Below are 6,940 nucleotides of genomic sequence, written 5' to 3'. Positions count from 1 at the left end.
GTTTCAATACAAAGAGAGCTAACGAGAAAGCCAAGCTTGCTTCAATCTCCTGAGAAAAAATTCTTCTTAGGTCCGTTTTGCCTCTGACTTGGATCATATCATCCTTTCCAGACTTTACTCCACTGTGACAGAGGCTTCTGATGGTCCCCTAATATCTATCTTCCCTCAATTCTATAGTGATAAGACCCCCCAAGACACACACCAAGTTTAACCTGAATATATGACCAACTAGAGAGAGAGGGAGCCCTGGTGGTGCAGTGGTTAAGGACTCGGCTCCTAACCAAAAAGTCAGCAGTTTGAATCCACCAGCCACTCCTTGGAAACCCTATGGGGCAGTTCTACTCTGTCTGATATGGTCTCTGTGAGATGGAATTGACTCGACAGTAATGGGTTTGATTTTTGTTTCGGTTGAGAGTGAGACTACATTTCCCAGTATCCCTTGCAGCTAGGCATGACCATGTGACCAAGTTCTCACCAATGGGATGTGAGAGGAAGTGAGCTGTGCCATTACCAATCTGACCCTTAAAACCATTGAATTTCTCTTTCCCCTTCCTACTGGCTGGAATGTGGACATGGAGTTGGTGAGCGAGATTTGACCACACTCTGAGCAACAAGACAGAAGGAACCTAGGTCCCTGGACAACCTCATGCAGCAGAGCAGTCCTGGATCATCGCCTACCTCCAGACAGTTACATAAGAAAGAAGTATATGTCAATCTTGTCTCTAAAACTGTATTTGGGGTTCTCTTTATTATACCTATTGAGTCTATTCCCTAACTCATACATGTGCCTTCCCTTATCAGAATTCATCTTGGGGCTTGCCTTGAGTGAAAACAGTCTGGAGCCAAGATCAACCATCAGGGTGGATCAGATTTCATAATCTGGCTGCCTGCAGGCCAGATCCAGCCCAGAGACATGTTTTATTTGGCCCATACAGTATATTTTTAAAAATTTGCATTCGTTGTCAACATTTACAAATAGAGAAATTTCACATAAAAATCTGAATTTCTAGCTTCTCTTGAGAAATTAGAAGATCTGGCAGCCCTGGGCCCACATTCTTGCTTGGCAAACTTCAGCTGACACTAACTAGTCATCACCCCCTCTTGATGAGGCACTCAGGCTCCAGCTGACCGGGGTCAGTGACTGTGGCAGATGCTCTTGGTGCCCTCGGGTTTTACCGTTTCCTTGTTCCAACAGCCTGACTGCCAATCCCCAGAACTGTGTTCCTTTGCCCAAGGGTTTTCTTTAGCCCTAAAGGCTGCTCTGCCCACAAGCATGGCAGGCCAGAAAAGCCAGAGAATTAAATCACTACCACTCACAGCAGCCCCTACCAATGAGAGCTGATGTATAAACACCCCAGCTCCCCATCCCTAGGATGGGGTACTCTGAAGCACACCTTTTATACTGGCTCCCAGAGTTTGGCTTCCAGTTGTCCACAGTGGTAAATGGCTCCATAATACACCCTTTATCTCCTTCTTTCCCTTCCCTGTCCTGGGTCACATTCCCTTCCCACACTTCCCAGGATCACCTTCTAAACAAATTACCTGCCTTCAAACCCTAGTCTCAGTGTCTACTTCCGCGGAGCCCAACCTAAGTCACCACCACTCCCTTTAGTCTTCCCACATGACAGGTGCCATTTATCATTATGTATTTTCTTCTTCTGTCGTTTAGCAGCCAACAAGTCAGCACCCAACGTATGGCGACCCCATATACAATGGGATTGAAAACCATAGAGTTTTTATTGGCTGATTTTTCGGAAGTAGATCTTCAAGCCTCTCTTCCTAGTCTGTCTTAGTCTAGAAACTCCACTGAAACCTGCTCAGCATCACAGCAACACACAAGCCTCCACTGACAGACAGGTGGTGGCTACACTTGAGGTGCATTGGCCAGGAATCGAACCTGGGTCTCCTGCAGCAAAGGCGAGAATTCTACCACTGAACCACCACTGCCTCTGTGTTTTCTTCTAGTAGAGAAATATTTATCGGTATTTATTCTTTACTAAAAATGAGGGGGGAAAGTAGAAAGATAGACCAAAAGGATAATGTGTTTCAGAAAAAAAAAGGGGAGAGTATATACCTTTGTGGTAGTAAAGAATATTCTTACATGTTTAATGTGCAAAAACTGGTTGGCTTAGTTCATTTACATTATCCGCCTGACCCCATGGCCACTTCTATTTGAGATTGCTGGTTTACAGTACTGCAACTCTTGTTAAAATTCAAGAGTCATTAACCCCTGACTTTGAATGAGGTTCTGAGATTAGCTAGGCGGCCATCTGGTAGCAAATTGAGGAAGGAGCAGGAAGACAAAATAAGTCTCAACGGGAGGAAGGACCAAAGGAAATCTTGGCACCTGGGCCAGGTGAAGGGGCACGAGGTGGTATCACGGTACTGGCCCTGAAGGGGAAGCAAGGAACATAAACCTGACCTTTTCCCTGCTCCCCTTATATTGACACACTTTCTGCAAATTCCTGATCACAAAGGAATTCCTGAAGGGCAGATGCTATACCTATTCTGCTCTTTATCCTCAATGCCTAATAGAGTTTTGTCTTGAATTTCTGTGGACCACCCTGGCCCTCCAGTGAGCAGGTCAGAATTGCTATGTAAGCCAGGGGGCGCTGTAGTTCAATGTTCATATCCTGGTTTGGGAGCTGAAAATATTTTTTAGCTGTTTGCTGCAGTGCTTAGCACTGGTGGCACAGTGGTTAAGAGCTCAGCTGCTTATTAAAAAGGTCAGCAGTTCGAATTCACCAGCCACTCCCTGGAAACCCTGTGGGACAGTTCTCTGTCCTATAGGGTCGCTGTGAGTCGGAATTGACCGGATGGCAATGGGTTTGGTTTGGTTTACAGAGATTAAGAGCACATTAGCTGGTCCCACACCACTTAAGAGTCAGGAACAGCAGGCTTCTTGGAAAATGAGCTGTCTCTTCTTGGTTTACAGTCACTCAGTACCGAATGAGGGCTCTGGAGTCAGACTGCCTAGGTTCAAATCCCAGCTCCTTCACTTACTAGCTGTGTGACCTTGGGCAAGTCACTTAACCTCTCTCTGCCTCCATATTAAAATAATAATAATAATAATCAGCTGCTGTCAAGGCAATTCTGATTCATGGTGATCCCACGTGCTTTAGAGTAGAACTGCTCCACAGGGGTTTCATGGCTGTGACCTAGTCAAAGCAGGTTGCCAGGCCTTTCTTTTGAGGTGTCTCTGGGTTGCTATGAAACACCAACCTTTCTGTTAGCAGCCCAGTGCTTAACCATTTGCACCACCCAGGGACTTCTGCCTCCAAAAGAGATGAGAATTAAATGAGCTAATGCACATAAAGTGCTTTGCACTGTGCCTGTACAGAATAAGTGCTTAAAACATGTTAGCAATTATTGGCTCTGGTTGAGGAAAACAGGATCCTACCAGAAGAAAGCCAGAATAGAAAGTTATCTAGAAGGATATGCATCAAAATATTACCGGCGATTGTATCTCAGTGATCACTTTTTATTGTCTCTTTTTTGCTTATTTGTAATTTCTGATTTTTTTTTTTTTTTTTACAACGAAGTTATGTTACCTCAATAATTTTAAAAGCCATAAGAGTAAAAAAGGAAAAGAAAAAGAAAGCTGGGCTGCAGCAGGCCTTGTGAGCTACTCCCCACTCGTACTCAAAGGAGATTGAGTCTGGGCTCCTCTGAAGGCTCCACAGGGCCCGGCTTTGCATGCTGCTTCTTGGGGTTCACGTGCCATGAGGTTTCCAGTCTTTCTTCAGATCAGCAGAGGGGGGTGCCTTGAACAGAAGTTTTCTGTGTTCCTAATGGTCTGTGGCATCCCAAGAATTCACATCACAAGGTCCTAAGTCATCCTCGCTCCACACCGAGCAAGTCTACGATTCTGTTCAACACCCTCTTTGTAGTTGGCCATGCGAGCGGCTTACAGACTGTTCTTGGAATCCGACACCTCTCTATGGCTCAGTGTAGAGAGGAGCTGGCAGACTTTCCTACCAGCAGGTAAAGAAGTTCACTCAGTCAGTCTATGGCTATTTAATGAGCCTTTTATGCACCAGGCCCTGAACTGCGAGCTGGGCTACTATGAGGATCGAATGAGATAATGCTCAGCAATGTGGACCTGGGATTGCGTGAGGGTGGTCTGCCATTTGCCCCTCCAGATTATTCCCTGCCCTTCTCCACCCTGGTCTGCTGACCTGTGAGGGCCATGTCAATGTGCCCCCCTATGCTTTGGCTTCCCAATGAAGAGCCCTGGCAGGAAATCAGAGGAAGGGAGGAGGGTAAGACTGGGGTATTTATCCTCCGGCTCCCTCCCTGTGGAGTTGCCTCATGCTGGACCTGCCCTGCTACCAAAGCTATCAAAGCTCACTGACACTCTCAAGGTGGCCTTCCCTACATGACCCCTTCCTCCTATTTCTAGCATGTGCTCCCTTTAGCTGTATCCTCCTGGAATGATCCTAATTTGAGTGTGAAATCTGCCTCCTGTTGGGACTCTGCCAGAAATAGGTACCATTATTAACTCCCATTCTACAGATGAGAAAACTGAGGGTCAAAGAGACAAGCTTATCCGAGGAAGCTAAGGAGTAGAGGAGACAGCACTGAAACCCAAGAAGTTCAGTGTGGTGAGTAAATCGTTCAAGCCCTAAAGTGGTATCTTAGGGATTTGGGACTTGACCTTCTTAGGATGCCACTTCTCTCTGCTGATGCTCCCTTGTGGCTCTTGGGGCAACACAGGCCTCTTGATTGAAAGGATCCTGCTGTGGGCAGGATGAGGGCTTTGCAGGGGGCATTAGGGAGAAATGCTGGCTCCTTTGTGGGGCTCACATATTGTTGGGATTTTTTCACCAACAAGTGAAACCAAGTTCAGGGGCAAACTTAGGTGCCTGCTCAAGGCAAAAGGTCACAGGGTTCATTTGTTGGCTTTGAGTCTCAGCAACTGAGGCCACCCTAGTGTGGGAGCGCTCCCTGTGAGAACTCGGGGTGGCTGGGAGGGTCCAAAGTCTCTCTACCTTGGTGATACCACATTTCTCCAGCCTCTGTCTCCCCTAATACCCTCCTTTCCCTGACCCCAATTCTTATTTCTCATGCTCTATCTTCTCCAGGTCCAGCCCACCATCCAGGAATGCAATCTGATAAACCAATTCAAACTAAGAGTTACTGTATTCACCCACTACACATATATACACACACACAGACACAGACGCACGCAGACACATGCTATTCTCCTTCCATTCAAAAGAATAACTTACAGCAATGCTTGAAGCAGAAGAATGGATGGCTAATTGTGAGATTTTAGGCATGGGGGCCCTGAAGACATTCGGCATCCTACAAACATGAGTGAATGACCACACCACCTACTCCAATCTGGGGTGATTTTAAAAGTGAAAGGAGACACTATAAATAACTAAGTCAAGACAGCTGGAGTGAACAGGCAAACCGTGACATAGGTCCAGCGTGCCTGTGGGTGTTGGAGATGACCTTTCCTCTTGTCCCAGCACTGTGGCCAGAGCCCCAAAGCTGGACATTAGTCACTAAGAACCCTCAAATTCCAAAGCAGTGCTTTAGACTTCTCTTGTGCTGTGGTCCCCTTTGCCATCTGGGGAAGCAATGGACCCCTTTTCCAAATAATAGTTTGAAGTGCACAAAATAAATACACAGGATTACAGAAAAATCCAGCTATATGGTTATCAAAATATTAAATTATGATATAGTCATCCTTGTGCTTCTTTATGAACACATTAAATAACAAGATCTAACAGCAGGTTTCATTACTACTGTAATTTTTTAAGTAGAGACGAGCATAAAATGTCATTTTGAGATATCTGCAACAACAGTAGTGTGATATGAAAACATCTCTGATTTTGATGGGTGGCAAAGTCATAAGAATTACTAATACTGTAATGAGGCCTGATGCCCACTTATTAAAAAAAAAAAAAAGTTTATTGTACTTTAGGTGAAGATTTACAGAACAAATAGTTTCTCATTAAACAGTCAGTACACATATTGTTTTAAGACATTGGTTAACAACCCCACGACATGTCAACCCTCTCCCTTCTCGACCTTGGAGGACCTTTTTTTTTTTTTTTGGTGGAAATATACATAGCCAAAGATACACCATTTCAAAGACTTCTACATGTACAATTCAGTGACATCGATTACATTCTTCCAGTTGTGCTGCTATTCTCACTAGCCTTTTCCACAGTATTCCATCACCATTGTCTTCAACTCACTGTCCCCTTGATGCCTACATTTTTAACAGAAAGAAATGCCAACTTCCAGCTAGAGATCGTTGTCATTACTAACTGCTGTCAAGTCGCCCCTGACTCATGGCAAGCCCGTGTGTTACAGAGTAGAACTGCTCCATAGGGTTTTCCAGGCTGTAATCTTTACAGAAGCAGTTTGCCAGGACTTTCTTACAGGGAGCATTTGGGTGGGTTCAAACTGCTAACCTCTGGGTTAGCAGCTGATAGCAAACTGCCTGCACCACCAAGGCTCCTAGCTAGAGAGAGCTAACCCCAAAATCCACTGCTGTTGAGTTGATTCCAACTCATAGCAACCCTATAAGATAGAGTAGAACTGTCCTATAAGGTTTCCAAGGCTGTAAATCTTTACAGAAGCAGACTGCCACATCTTTCTCCGGCAGAGCGGCTGGTGGGTTCGAACCACAGACCTTTCGGTTAGCATCCAAGCTCTTTAACCACTGAGTCACCAGGGCTCCGTTAGAGATAGCTAGAGATTTTCCTGTGAAGGTCACAGACCCAAGTAAGAACCCCTTTCCTACGGGGCGCCACTAAGAGGCCAGGAGTGCATCTGGGGCATATAAAGAGGTGGCCACATTTCCTTTCAGGGGAAAGGAAATGCTTCTCCATCCTCTGAGTCAAGGCAGGAAGGCTCCTGGTGAGTAACTTGTTGAGACTGGGGTACCCGCAAGAAGGGGAGCATCTCACTTCCTGGCTGG

General features: G+C 45.6%; 1 non-coding gene across 1 annotated transcript; it reads right to left on the bottom strand.

The window, feature by feature from the left end:
* Positions 1-1,876: 1,876 nt before the first annotated feature.
* Positions 1,877-1,947, bottom strand: TRNAQ-UUG (transfer RNA glutamine (anticodon UUG)). Its single transcript has one exon. It is a non-coding gene; the product is annotated as a tRNA-Gln (tRNA).
* Positions 1,948-6,940: the final 4,993 nt, after the last annotated feature.

The sequence above is a fragment of the Trichechus manatus genome, unplaced genomic scaffold (genome assembly GCF_000243295.1).
Source record: "Trichechus manatus latirostris isolate Lorelei unplaced genomic scaffold, TriManLat1.0 scaffold00020, whole genome shotgun sequence".
Taxonomy (NCBI): domain Eukaryota; kingdom Metazoa; phylum Chordata; class Mammalia; order Sirenia; family Trichechidae; genus Trichechus; species Trichechus manatus.
The sequence above is the reverse complement of the archived record's forward strand: the minus strand, read 5'-3'. Positions and strand labels throughout refer to the sequence as shown.